The following is a 15,427-nucleotide window of genomic DNA, read 5'->3' on the forward strand; positions in this document are numbered from 1 at the left end:
ATCCACTCAAGTTGACACCCACAGGTTGAGATGCCAATGAAGGGCAAGTACCCACACCTTGTTTGATTGTAATTAGTATCTGTATACAGTATAAATAGTTTACTTGCAAAATGGTCCACTACTTAAAATTCTGCAAGGAGCATCTAAACGTATGAGCACAACTGTACTTTGTGTAACAAAATGAAACACCGCTCCCTGTCCTGCGTGCAAACCCATCCCCAACTCAGCTTTTCTCATTCCAGCCAGCTTTTTCAAGGCAAGAGTTTTGTTCCTGCTGCTGCTATAAACACTGGGAGACAGAGCTCAGCCAGAGATCCATCGCGAGAGTTTGCCTGTGCGACTCCTGTGCAATTCCTATGAAGCAGTCCTAGTATCTCCTGAGGTATCTCCTTAGCAGAAGGGGGACGGTCGGTGTTTCCACATGGTTATGCTTGTTCATTAGCAGAGAGCAATGGAGGAACAGCCTTTTCCCCCTTCCACCCACCCACAAAGAGAAAACTGTCAGCTTAACTTTTTAAGATACATTTTTGATTCCTTTTTTTTTAAATACAATTTTTATTAAAAGGGAATTTTACACCAGATTAAAAAACTACGGAAACATAAAAGAAAAAGTAGGAAAAGAAAGAAAGTGTAAAAGAAAAAATGAAAGCTAACAAAAAAGAAATAGAACAAGAAAGATATCTAAAGAAGCGACTTCTGCTCTTCTTTGCAGCATACATACACAGTAATTACCATCTCCACCCTCCCAAATCACATATCATGGTTCCCTTCTTTCCATAAACAACCCTTTTTAATTAGTAAATCCCCAAATCCCCAATTCATTTTTATCCATTTTCAGCAAAAAGTCTATAAAAGGTTTCCAGTCTTTTATAAAAGTAATTATTATTCCTTCCTTAATCAAACAAGTCAATTTTGGTATTTGGGCAAACTCAGCCATCTTCACAATCCATTCCTCCATTATGGGTATTTCTCTAGTCTTCCATCTAAGATACTTTTTTTTTTTAAATTCCGGTCACGCAATAGGTACTTTGGGAAGCTGAATTTATTTCAGTAGCAAGCGAAATGCTGAAGATGGCATTCTCAACCTTAAGGCAGAAAATTTCCTGTTTGTTCTAGTGTATCTAGTCATAGCCAGTTTTTCCTGGTGGCAGCACCAATTTTTTTTTACTGAAATTCCTGCACGTGCTGCTGCTGCTTTGGCAGTTGCTAGACAGACACGTGGATTTAGAAGTCTTGCTCTGAAAAGGCAGATGTATAATGCATTCCAGTTTAAACATTTTCTTTATTCTTTTTTTAAATTAGATTTTTAAAAGGTACAGGAACTTTAGATTTTGGGCCGGGAGGGCGAAGGAAATGCTTTGTTGTTGTGTGTATATTTTTATCTACAAATCAAGCTATTTCTGTGAATCTGAATCACAAATTACTTGAACAATGCAAGAGTATAGTTTAATAACATATTGATGTCGCTTTAGCCTAACAAATCTGTGTATTTCCTAAGTTGCTTACAAGGTGGTAAGTGACATGGGAAAAAAATCCGACATCCTTACAGTTTCTCTTTATTATAATGCTGTGACACTAAATGAACTTGGTACTTATGGAGAATTTCAGATTAAAAGGAGGGACAGGTGAGCATTGTTGACAGACAAAGTTCAAATCTTAAAACCTTGGAGAAATACTAGATCAGGGCAGGCAGATTTTTGTGGTCCAGGACTTGTAGATGGTTTTTCCCTTTCCCTAGTATTTTGGGTGACAGTGAAGAAATGGGACAATGATGTAATGATACTATGCAACTAGCCACAGGATATGAGTTCCATTTTGAGTCTCCCTACTCCTTTGCTCAGTCAGCCAAGTTAAATCTATCTAGCCTAGCATAATTCCTTTGTTTCTTGCCAAAAGTCAACAGGAAATTGTGCCACTGTTGTTTGGTGATCAGCTGGCACATTGCAATGGGATGCTCTTGAATGGCTCTTGGAACACAAATGATTCAGAGATGACGAGTTGCCAGTCCTGGTGTCCAAGCATTCATATGTGGCCTCCTGAAGTGTGTACATTACAGGTTTCAGCAGCACACAGCTTTAAAGAATAGCACAGCCCAAGAATTGGGAATATCAGAAACTGATTTAGACTGAGTTAGATCTCTGATCTAATTAACCCAATATTGTTCTTTGGGGTTCTTCAATATTCTTCAGGGTTTCATGTGGGCTTCTCCCCCATTTTACCAGGAGATGCTGAGAACTGAACCCGAGACCTTCTACGTGCAAAGCAACTGCTTTACCACTAATGTATTAGTCCACCTTGTCCAAGAGTTCAAGCAATAAAAGAATAAGAGGCCCAGAGAAGACCTCTACCCAAGGCCTACTACCTCTACTACAGCTCTTGCCAGCTCTTCTACAAACCATTCTGCATCATCTTTTCCTAATTGTCTTATTTACTAAAATTAATTGTTCACTTCTCTTTTTATTCTGTTATTGTTAATCCTCCTGGAATTGCAAGGAGCATGGAGCCTTGAGGTCACATAGCCAACATGAGGATCTGTCACACAGCTGTCCCATCCTTAATCTGTTAATATTCATTCTAGTGGGTGCATTCTTTTTCTGTCCACTTTGACCAAGATTTATTGCACCTATTTGGGATTAAGTGACTATAACTTGCCATCAGAAAGGGGTTTGTGGTGAAAGATTAAATGCTTCTCAGAAATGTGCCTTAAGCTCTCAGATGCTGTAGAGCTTTCTCAAATGTTTACTGTACTTCATTTCCATTCTATGGGAAAACAATGGAATTTATAGGTCTGTCCATGAAATCATTTATTTAATCTGACTGGTGCACAGAGAACAAGGAAGATGGGATAAACCTCAGAGAAGTTTTGTGTGCAACTGACACAGGTTGAAATGCTTTCATAATTGAATTTGTTAAATCTGAATTCATTATTTTTCCTAACCTGCGGACTACTTTCTCAAGAAAATTCCTTTGTGGGAAAGGGACAGAATGCATGTGTTTTGTATGAAGAAGTTTTTGGGTTTAATCTGAAATCTTCTAGTAGGACTGGGAAATATTTTCATTAAATACTCCAGAGAACTGCTCGGACAGTCTGTGCAAACTAGTGATTACCAAGCTGGAGACCCCAGTTGACCAGTACTCCCAGGAATAACGGAGTTGTAAGCCAATAGGATATGAGGATCCAAGATTGAGAAACATTGGCCTAATTTGCAAGAAGATCAGCAGAACCATATAAAAGGAACATATATCTCCTTTGGTTCTGGTCCTTCCCATTTCATGGATCCTCATCAGAGGATTCTTGAGTGAATGTGGTCCACAAAAGAAAATTGTTTGCCTACTCCTGCCCATAGAAAATGCTAAGTTAAATGCACCCAATTAAGTACCCAAATTCAGCAGCAAAGTGGGTATTTTTCAGCAGTGTAATTTCTCTTCCCCCCCCCCCGACCCCCAGATGAGGGTGAAGCAAAGAGCATGAACCAAGCTGCTCCTGTATCTACTCTTAAACTGCTCCCCCACCCCTGCCTCCAACTTTCTGGAAGATATTAAATTACATTGCCAAAATTTGGCCTGTTATATTAAAAGGTATAAATCCTACATGTGGAGTCCAAAGCGTGACGTTCAGAAGAGAAATTTGTCATTAAGAGCCTTTTGGCAGGAGAAGAGCATGTTAGAGGGGAACTATATCTTGTGCTAGTTGCTTAGCTAAATCTGGAAAGTGGTTATTCCTGCATGGCTGGGTAAAATATTTTGTGCAATTCATCCAGATACACCCAAATTCTCCATTAAACTATATGTGAAGGATGGAATAAATAGTAAATGCATATATTTTTAAAAAAGCAGGAAAATATTTCCAAAACTGAACTCTGGCTCTGAGAGGTTTATAAAATATGGAAAGCATGGATGAAAATGAGTTTTCTCATAATTTAGATTTGGAGACAACAGTGAAACTGACAAATTAGATTTGGGGGGAGGCATAACCGGGGGCGGGAGAGTGGTGAGGATGGGAGAACCTACAGGGAGATACTGTCCCCACAAAAGCAGGAACCAAGGGTAGAAATTTTCTGAGCAGAATCCAGGGGAGATGGCTGCATTTTAGAGTCTGCTTACATGTGACCCTTCTGCGATCTGTTTCAGAAGCATTTTGTAGGTTTTCTTTTTTGGAAGATCCTTTAAGGAGTCAGGTGAGGAAGCTTCTAAAAGGGGGGACCACAGAAGAGTGGTAGGGAGATGCACATTTTTGAATTCCACTAATGCCATCATCGGGGTTATCACTACAAAGGATCACAGGTAGTGAGTGTCCTTCACCTGAGACCCAGCCAAGCAGAATAAGCTAGCAGTGGACCGAGTTGACCAAATTGCTTGATTCATGTTGTCATCTCTGCCTTTGCTCTCCTAATTAGGACTACAGTTGAATCTCAACAGGACTTTTGCTGATGCTTTTTCATCATGCTCTGGTCCTTCCTGATTCCATCTTTCTTTCTGGCATCAGTACCAGGGCAACCTAGAGGAGATGCTCTGGTTTCTGAAAGCAGATGGCTCAGTTGTCCTATACAATTTCTTTTGGTAGATTTCAGCAGCCAGACTGAAACATCTGTCAAAGGAAATCGATAGCACTGAAATGGAAGTTGTATATAGAAATAAAAGGAAATAGGAGAAAAAAAAATCTAATTATATTCCAAAATAGATAAGGGGGAAATAAATTAATAATTTATATAGTATTTCACTACTATTTTATTTTAAAACAGTTGAGAGAGATGTTTGGCCCAGTCACTCTTCCTTTGCTTCTGCTCACTTCCTGTATCCACTTTTTGGTGTACAGACCTAAACTTTGCAGGCCCACCTGTCTCCCATCATCTCTGCTCACCCCACCAGTTTTGGCAGGAAGGGCACGCTCCAGGTCCCTCCCATTAAACAATGTCATTTTGTTGTACCCTAGAGTTGTGCCTTCTCTGTGGCATCACAGCATCTCTCTAGGGATCTGGATGGACACCACCCTGTTAGTCTTTCATAAGGTATTAAAGACCTGCCTGTTCCCCCAGGCATTTGGGCCAGATGGTTAGGTGAACTCTGCTGGTCAATGTTGTCTTTTTATGAATTGATATTGTTGTTTGTTACTACTGCATTATGATTGGTTTGCTACATTGCTGTTTTCAATCCTAGTATGCCACACAAAGTTACTTTTGTGAGATGGGCGGCCATATAAATGGTTTAAATAAATAAGTAATAAAGCATGTGGTGGATGCATTTGATCCCCACAAGTTGTCCAGCCCTTTCTAATTGAAGGGGGGATACTTAAGGCATGGATGTTGCCTAGAAATAAAAATGGGTATGTTTAATTAGACTCTGCTGCTTTGTTGAGAGAAAGGCTCTTTGTAGAAAAGATGTTGTGGCTCCTGGAAAAGGGCTCTTAACCTCCATCATCTTCTGCTGAGGCCAACCATCAGGATTCTGGGCTGCCATTCTGAAAGCTGAAACAACAACAGCAACAACAACAACATATTAAACTTGCATGCTGCCTGACCCAACAACTTTCTTGCTCACAACAATCAAAGAAATTACAACAGAATGAATAAAAAACGAAAAATAAAGATAAAAGTTGGCAAGGGCAATGAAGTGAGGGGTCTCACTCTCCCTCATCAAAGACCTGGGTGAAGAGCCAGGTCTTCATGGCTCTTTTGAATAACAACAGAGGGGGGCCATCTGATCTTAGGGGGACCCTCATTCCAGAGGGCAGGCACTGCTACAGAGAAGGCGTGCTTCCTGTGACGGTATGTGGGAATGACATTGGGAGACAGGAAGGAGAGCCACAGACTGGACAACCGGTGTGTAAAAGATATCTCAGACCACAGAAGGAGGGAAGGCCTGGGAAACATTTCAGAAGGGACCCTCCCTAGTTTTCCAGGGAATAAAAGGAAAGGAGGGGAGAAATACTTTCAGCCTTGCACGATTCTGTTAATGTGAATTTGCAATAAAGATTGAGCTAGTACTCCTGCTTGTGCTTCTTGTCTGAACTACCTAGCAGAGTCAACACTTCCGGGGTCCTGATAGATGACTTTGTTTAATTGAAGGAGCCCAGAACACACCAACCCTGCAAAATTGAAGTGGTCAGGTAGATACTATGGGATGCTACATAACATGAGGAAGACAAGAGTCGGAAATAGTTGTTCCTTCTGTCTTGGAAAGGACTGGTACAATCATCCCCAACCTGGTGCTTTCCAGATGTATGAGCTGGGGTATAGCATGCCTAGCTAGCATAAACTATGATCATACTTATTGCAGATAAAGAAAGTTGTTCATTAACACATTTGGAGGCTAGGGTGGCTAGGCCTACCACATACAGAAGATGAATCACAGTGGTTAGTTTGAGCTGCCATTGTGATGCATCAGAGAAAAAGTATTGCAGCAGAGGAGATATAAAAACAAGGAAGCAAAATTGATGAAATCTCTAACTAAGGTTTATAGAACATGGCAAACCAAATCAATAGCGAGTTGAGTCAGAGTTGTGAAAGGCTTCTATTCATGGCTATCACCTTTTTCAATAGTTGTAATTTTTTCTTGGAGACCAGAGCAGCCAATGTAATGAATACAATTGGATGTGCATCAGTATATGTGTCAGAGATGAGAAAGTAGTGATTTTGTCTCAGGACCTATTCATTTTGCTCTAGGGCTCAACCCTTTTGTACCAAGACTGCCTTCTTGGAACCCCTGCCCATTTTAGCCCTTTGGGACAGACCAAATCTGCTTCTCCTGGACTCTCTGGGAAGGGGCAGCAAGGAGGAAGGCTTAGCCAGGGGATTGGGGCTGCCCAACCGAGGGAAGGAAGAGGGCTGGGTCTGGCACCCTTGGCACAAGAGTCGCTTTGCTGGGCAAGGAATGGGGAAGATGTCACACAAGAAAAGGAGGGTTCTGCCAGGCCAGGAGAGAGAAGTCAAGGGGAAAGCAAATGAGAAGAAGACCAAAAGGAAGGAAGTCTTTTCTCTCCAGCAAGGAGAGAAAGGAAAAAGAAATATACCATTTGGGTAGCTCTTAATGGGATGAGATTCCTTTGTTATATCATTCCTAGATATGATCTTGGAAAGTGTTCTGTTTAATGAAGAATAAGTGGCCAAAGTGAAATGGTTGTGACTGGTGCCTCTGTTTTGCAGTAAACAATTATTTAATAAAAGTATGTTTAATGATATAGTGTGCATCTCAGACCCTCTGCTCTTCTCCATTTTTGGCTCACTAGAGGCTTTTGTAGAGAGCCAGTTTAGTGTAGTGGTTCAGGCATCAGGCTAGAAACTAGGAGACTGTTCTAGTCCTACCTTGGGTACAAAGCCAGCTGGGTGACCTTGGGCCAGTCCCTCTCTCTCAGCCCTGGGAAGCAGGCAAGGGCAAACTACTTCTGAAAAACCTTGCCAAGAAACTAGTCCAGGAGTCAAAAACTGACTCGAAGGCACCCACAGAGGCTTTTGTATCAACGGATGAAAAGGCTTCAGTGTTACAGCTGTTGGGATGAAAAGCCAGTCCAGTCCTTATGTGTTGCTTGTGACAATTTGAGTTTGAGACTCCTGGGATTAGACGATAGGATTTTGGATGTCTGGTCCTGCAGAGTCTAAAGCCTCATGATTTGTGGCTTCTGTTTTTGTTATTACTAGCATCCATAGTGTGGCTATGAAAATCACACGGACATAACCTGGAACATCATCCCAACAACTCTGAGAGGTAAGTTAGTGGTAGAGCTTGGCCCAAAGGCTGTGAGTAAGTGGTAGTGGGTGGCCAGGAGCAGGTGGTGGGTCCTTTGGCCAACACATTGCCCAGCTGATTCCCCTCTGACTGACCCTTTATGGAATCTCAGGTCTTCTGTGCTCCTAGTTAGTTAGCTGTAAATTCCATTCAAGCCACATCTCACCTACTGCCTCTCTTGCCTCCATGTGAAATGAATGTATGGGGGTGGGGTGGGGGAGAGGAAAGAGGTTTAATTTATTATTTACTTTTGTGAGAAAGGAAAGAAGAAAGAAGAGAAACACCTGAGCCTCTGTCCAGCAAGAACCTTTCACAAATCAAGTCTCAGTGACGAGCTGCTTAAAGAAGCTTCTCCTGTTCTGATGCATCTGTAATATAAACTGATCAAAGGCCTGTGCCTGGAGCTTTCTTTTTTTACATTTCCATCTTGCTCTAGTTTGGCAATTGATAGGCTTCCAGACAAGGTGAAGGTACAGTGAATTATGCTTTAACCCCGATCACCCTGATCTCATCCTTTTTTTGTCTTAAGTCTTAGGCTGCATTTTGCACATATAAAGAGAAACTGGCCCCAGATGAGATGAACTTCTCATTGTATTTGCCCTCTGCCTTTTTATCATGGAACGAAGGCTGCCTCATCTCTTCAGAAACACTTCTCTGTCAGCTCCATTCTTTTGCCATTTTTCCAAATCAGGAAGCACAATAGCTACTGTTCCAAAGGTCACCCTACCATATGATTCTCTATTCCACAATATATAATAAATCTATATCAGGACAGTTGCAGCAACTTGACACCCTCCTGATGCTGAATGTTGCAGTCCCAGTACATCTGAGGGTACCAGACAGATCTCATGATGATGGAACTCCTATGAAGTGATGGTGCAGAATCATCCCTCAAGAGTAGGAAAATAGTTAGCTTATTCTGCTGGGCAACATTTAGGGGGCTGGAGGCCACACGGTAACTTTTTTTTGGCATGCCAAGGCCACAAGGGATAGGCAATGATCCCAAACTGCTGGGGATGGATCATACTGGTGGGCAGGGCTGGGGTTTTCCACTCCCCCTCCAGTTTGGCCTTTTTGTATATTACAGTTCTTAGCAGCACAGCCAAAGGTTAGGAAAATATGTAGTTCTGGGCTGCAGATTGCCCATCCTTACCTTGATAATTATTATAAACGTCTATCACTTTGTTGTGTATATAACATATGCACGATTGAATTGCAAGAGAATGGGAAGTTGGTGCCTTTCTCTGGAAGGTAGAATTCTTTCACTGTTCTTCCCTGCCTCCATTCCTGAAGGTGCTATTTATAACTTGGCTGTCAGTGTTGCTGCCTTACTGCATGGACTTAAGTTGCCTATAGAAGGGTAGCTGACATGTCCAGCATCTTGATGAGCCAGAAGAAGAGGTTATCTTAAAAACAAACATCTGGTAATTAGTTGTGTTCTTTGGGATACTATAATTCCTTGTGTTCTGTTCATGGTTTTATTCCTGCTATCTTGAGAAGGTCAGTCAGGTGGCCCCTTCCCATGGCTGTCCAATGGTTGGGAGGGCTTCATGGTGGCCACCACGTGCAGTTGAAGGCTGGCCCATATTCCTCTCACACATTCTCTTGCAGAGGGGGGTATATTGCTCATAGGCCACATGGAATCTCCAGCATTTATATCTCTAAGAGCCTCCATTCTGTCCTGGAGTGGGTACACCAAGATTTGCAACCTGTTTTTCGGCTAGGCTTATGATCTCTGAGCACGAAGCTAAGTTTAACCCTTAAGCCTGCATCCCACTCTGATTATTTTGTAACATCAGGAAATACTTCCTGAAACCACCAGGAGCCCTTGACCACAAGGGAGTTGCCTACTCCTGTTTGATCAGCACGTGAGGGATTCTGAGTGAGTTGCTTTCAGCCAAGAAATGCCACACGTTCCTCAGTTTCAAATTGCCAGAGGCAGTGTTCCAGTTACTCTTTTTTTTAAAAATGTCATCTTCTGATTTAGGTTCTAGATTCTAGGGAAAGTATGAAACTGTTATGCTCTTTTCTATGATACAGAGTGATGTTCTGACCAGAAATTGCCTTTGGACTGATGATGTGAATGAACAAATAAGCCTATTAATTGAAAAACCAGAGCTAAGTAACTGAAAAGGAAAGGGCCACATTTGAGAAATTCATTAATAGCTTTCTGCAAGATTACAGCATAAATACAGGAAGGCTGTAAATGTAGATAATATGAATTAGAACTTAAGCCTAACTAAACGACTATGAGTGTGAACTATTTTTAAAATGTTTAATGTCATTTTTGGGGGGGGGGTGTCAGTAATTTTTTTTTTTTTAAACAGTGATTCACCTCTGCTGTTCAGCTGAGTTGTACCTGGAGTTAAAAAATCTCTGGTTACTCCAAAGCATTCAGACCAAACAACTAACTATGGTGATCTTCCTGTGACCATATGCAGTTAGATACTGTTACAGGCTGAATATGAATTAGAATTACTGGAACAGTTTTACTTAAAGAACAAAAGACAACCTTGGGAGTTCCCATGACCTCCTTGGTCATGTTTTGTTTTACCAAGATTTGTTAAACAAGCCCTAATGACCTGGCTTATACATAATGCCAGGCTGTAAACCATGATTTACAAAACCCAAACAGCTGAATTCATACATCACAATATTTTAATTATCTGTTTGCTTGATTTATATAGCCGCCCATTCTGCAATGAAGCAGGGTGGCTTATTTTGCTAATAAAAACAATGACTCAATAAAAAGCCACATAACAAAACGAAGCATAAAGAATGTAATCTAAAACAGGGGCATAGAAACATACAGTGCTGGGAAAAACTCATCCACATGGGTCATACTGCTCCCATACCCAACGCCTGAGGAAAAGAAATACATGTTTAATGCCTTTCGAAAGGCGGGCAGGGCAGGGCCAGCTAAATCGCAGGGGGAAAGCCGTTCCAAGGGTCAGGAGCAGCAACAGAGAAGGAACCTCTCCTGGGTCCTGCTGGATGACATTGCCTCAGCAGCAGGACACTGAGCCTGTCAGACCTTACTGAATGGGCAGAAATGATTACTTGCAGATGACCCTGCAAGTAGCCTGGCCCTGTGCCATGAAGGACTTGATAAGTAAGAACCAAATCCTTGAATTGTAGCCAGTGCAGCTTGGGAAGCGAAGGTATCACATGAAAATACTAAGGTATGCCCATAATTACCCATGCAGCTGCATTCTGGACCAGCTGATGTTTCCAAGTGGTTACCAAGGGCAGCCCCATGTAGAATGCATTGCAGCAATCCAATCACAAGGTGACTGAGGTGTGAGTGATTGTGATCCAGGAGCAGGTGCAATTGATGCACAAGAGCTGTGCAAAGGCCCTCTGAGCTGTAAATCGAGGAAGACCCCAAATTGTACACTGCATCTTGGGCAGTGCAATTCCATCCAGACCAAAGATGGAATATCTCTAGACCTAGGATCCCACAATTCAGAGTCTTACAAGATGTGTTTGAGCCTGTCCATCCAGACCCCTACAGTCTCCAGACACCAAGAGAGAATCATGGGGGGCACAGGGTTGAGATGTACAGTTGAGTATCATCAGCATACTGATGACATCTAACCCCATGCTGACAGATGACCACACCCAGCAATCTCATAGAGATGTTAAACAGGAGTGGGGAGAGAACCAAACCATGAGGCACCCTGTAAAGCAAGGGTCTTGAGATAGATCTTTCCCTTCCATCAACACTGACTGAATCCCTCCAAGCTTCATTTCCTCTCCCACTAACATTTACCTGCTGGCCACCAATCACTTTTCTTAACATGTGGTGGGGTGGAGGTGGGTGGAAGCTGGTTGAGTGAAAGCTAGTGCTTTAAATAGGTGAAAGCTGGAGCTTTGAATGATACCCTGCAACTGTGACCTTTGGGGCTATTTCTGAAAAGGGATGTAACACTCTTTTGAAAGAGCACTAAACCTGTGTCCAAAAATAGCCAAGCTGATAGGGTTGGAAGAGGCACGTGGGGTGAAGTTGGAGATGTTTCCTGCAGCCCAAGCCAAAATGGCTCAGAGACCACAGAAAAGATAGAAGACATATGGTTATGCAGGTTACATATAAGACAGATCATAAGTACATTAACAATTAACATTTGTAATATATGAAAAACCCATTGTGTTTATTGAGATTTTTCGAGATTGCCTGAAACTTTAATGTAGACGAGTTCAGCAGTTCCCCCCACCTCATTCCAATTAAATCTTACATGAGTTTAGCCACTCTATGCATCTGATGAAGTGAGCTGTAGCTCATGAAAGTTTATGTCTTTTAATAAAAGATGCACATGCGAGCTGCATCTCCATAACCATTCTGTCATCCCCAATTGGATCTCAGTAGTAATGTGTGATAATTAATCATTAAAGCAAACAGGTTTTTATTTAGAATAAATTTAGATTAATGAGCATTGATAGATGAATTTCCAAAAGAAGATTCCTCATCTTAGTAATTGTATCTCAGTCTGAGTGGAATGTTCATATTACAATACCTTTTGCACAACAAATGCATTCATCATTATATGTCAATGAAAGTGCACATCATTATAGCCCCCAACTTCAAAATGAAGATGTCCTGTTATCCATTCTTTAAGGACATATTTGCATGGCACAGCTTTCCTCTCATCTCAACCCATAGCCAAGGACAGCTAATCATTTTTTTTCCTGATGTTATACTGGTGTTTTCCATCTTCTCCAAATACTAGCTTTATTATATGCAAGATTTGTGTCATTCTACAGTGACCAAGATGATGAAGTGGTAGGGACTGGAATCTGCCCAACGTCTATTGCCTGCTTTGAACTTGTGTGAGCATGCCTCCTCTTCTCTGGTTGCTACCAGCTCCCTCCCCAGATAGGGTTTGTTCTGGTACACTGACATGACACCAGGAGCAGAGAAGCACCATCATGTTTGCTAGAGAAAGTAGTTCACCAGTTTCCCTCTAAAATGACCAGCCTGTCAGCTCCATATAATAATAAATGCCCCAGTAGGCAGGTCAGTTTAGAAAGAGCCTGGTCCACCACTTAGAGAGGTTCTGTTCTGTCTGCTATGGCTAAAATAACATAATCACTATATGTGGTAGATCAGGACTTTCTAAAGCTGGGCTACATTTTTCCTACATGGGTCTGACAGATAGGTTGAACCAAGATCACTAGAACACACAGTTAGAGGTTTTGACAGATGGCTAAACCCACTGCTGTCAAAACTCACCTCCTCCCCCAACCCCAGTCCCAGCCCATTTTAGGAGTGGTTGGGGGATTTTGTTTTTGGCCTGCAGAAAAATACACCAACCATTGCAACTTAATTTGCCTTGCATTAAAACATTAAGACAGTAGTGTTTGCTGGCAAAGTTAAGATTGATTACTGTATGTAGTTAGAGCAAATTCTTATTTTTCTGCTATGTTTTTCTGTCTTCCATATTTTCTACAGAGTTAATAAAATTCTTAATTACTGTATTACATAGCGCATAGATGGGAAATATGTGATTATCAAGATATTGCTCAACTATCTTTCAGCATATCTCTCGAATGTCCCTACCAGTGGCAGGAACAAGCATCATGAGCCACCCTGAGTGCTTATACAAACAGAAAAGTGAGCTAGAGATTTAATAGCTAACCCACTAAATGACTGAGTAACATTTGGTGGGCTACATATTACTCATCTCCAATGTAGCCCAATCTGATTTAGATAAGTATTATTGTGACATTGTAACACTTAACACCATCATTTCTGACTGTGGGAAAACAGAATCTGACAGTCTCTGAAAATTTTGATAAAAAGTTCTTGAATGGATCCATAGCTGCTAGTGAGAGACTCCTGGATATTAAACTCCTGCTATAAAGGCAGATGCAAAAAAATAAAGATGGTTGGCATTTCCTAGCCATCAGATCAGAATCTTCCATAAATCTGAATCTGAGCACATATCTTTATTCATTGGAAAAGTCCCATGTGGACCAGCTGGAGCCACTGAAAAATACAACATTTTGTCCTCCCTGACCTTGGTTAGTAACAACAGAGCTCCTGCCCTTGAAGCAGGAGGTATGAAGCAATGCCAAGACCTTAGTTGCGTTTGAGCTCATTCGATGCTTGCAATTTTAACAATGAGCAATTGTGCCATCCTCGTTTGTTTCTTTTTCCGTAAATTATGGTATCTTTCAAAATAATTAGTGTGGGAAACCACTAATTGCTGGTTTTGTCCTTTCCTGATTTTTAGAAGTGTATCTGTTTTTTTTAGTAATTGTAACTTTCTCTTCCAACTTTGTATTATGAAATTAAACAGAGTCACACACCATATCTGAGGATAGCAGGTGCTTCTAGACATTCGTTAACCCTTCCCTTCTTAACTCAAACTGTGCAAACTCTGTCTTTACCAAGTGGGTCAAACATAATGAAAATACAGTGCTTTCTGCCTTCACATCATTACACACACACACACACACACACAGTTCTTCAGCTGAAGATTGAAAAGATTGTCCAAATGGCTTAGTTATCATCAGTGAATGAAGTCCTAGAAGAAATTTCTAAGCAAAAAAGGGGCAGGGAGGGAAGCAGGAAAAAAAGGTTCCCAGTACTTGATTATTCTGTTCCACTAAAAAGTGGAAGTGAAGGCAAAGCAGAAGAGCAGACCTCTCATGCCTTGTATCAGGTAAGAAAATTGCTGTAGAATTTGAATTCTGTCCTCTTGACGTCCCACTCAAGGATACTGTCATTATTTATATCCTTCCCAACTCTTCATCTTCCCCCACCTCTGGAAGGGTCCTCCAGAAATTTGGCATTACAATGTCCAGACTTACAAGATTTTTCAGAGATGTAGATGCTACAGATCCAAAAGACCACTACGTTGGGGGCAGCTGATATGAGTTAAGGGCTGTTATTTACTCCTACAGTAACCATACAGAGAAGACATTTAAGGGCACAGCTTCTGAAATTACTTGCCAGCAGAGGCCATAGAAGGCCTCTGTATTTTCTTCCGTGTCAAGGTGGGTGCATATGTGTTGTCTTTGTGTGTGTGTGTGTGTGGTTCTACTCTCCCCTTGTGTTATATCTCTGTGTGTATGTGTGCCCTAAGAAGCACAGGGTGGGCTGCATACATGCCATTTTGGGAGGGAGGAGAGAGGGGTCTTAAGAAAGGAGGAGATAGCAGCATTCTAAGCCACTGCCCAACTTTTATCCAACAATAAACACCTGTTGGGATAAAATGTGTCATCATCCCATCTGACATCTCTGTCTGAAATTCTGTTTCTTATTGTGCAATTGAATACTTTTTATCTCGATTGGCTGATAAACCTTCTGAGGCTGAGCCTCTTGAAATAATGATTCCCTTTGTCTTAAATCACTGAATGGCATTTCAAGTAAAATTTATGTAACCAAACTGGCTTTGGAAAGATTAACTTTAATATACTTCTTCTCTGATTTATCCTATGAGCTTCAGGATTTTATTTCTAATCTAACGTTACTATGCTTTTTAAAATTGTAGTGTACAGTCCAAATGCCTGCTTAAAAAATATTAACAGGCCAACTCCCTCTGATAAAGAATGCATGTTTAAAATACAGACCAGTCAAACCTTCAATCATTTTAAAATAATATATATCTATAGTTGTTTTTCATTCTTGCAAAAAAGAAAAGCAAGATGGTATGCCCAATAAAGCTGCTGGACCTAAAGAAAGGAGTATTTGTTTTTTTCT

Source organism: Python bivittatus, unplaced genomic scaffold (assembly GCF_059951505.1).
Source record: "Python bivittatus isolate LINGU-HERP-01145 unplaced genomic scaffold, Pbiv_v1 ctg000850_np1212, whole genome shotgun sequence".
Lineage (NCBI taxonomy): Eukaryota > Metazoa > Chordata > Lepidosauria > Squamata > Pythonidae > Python > Python bivittatus.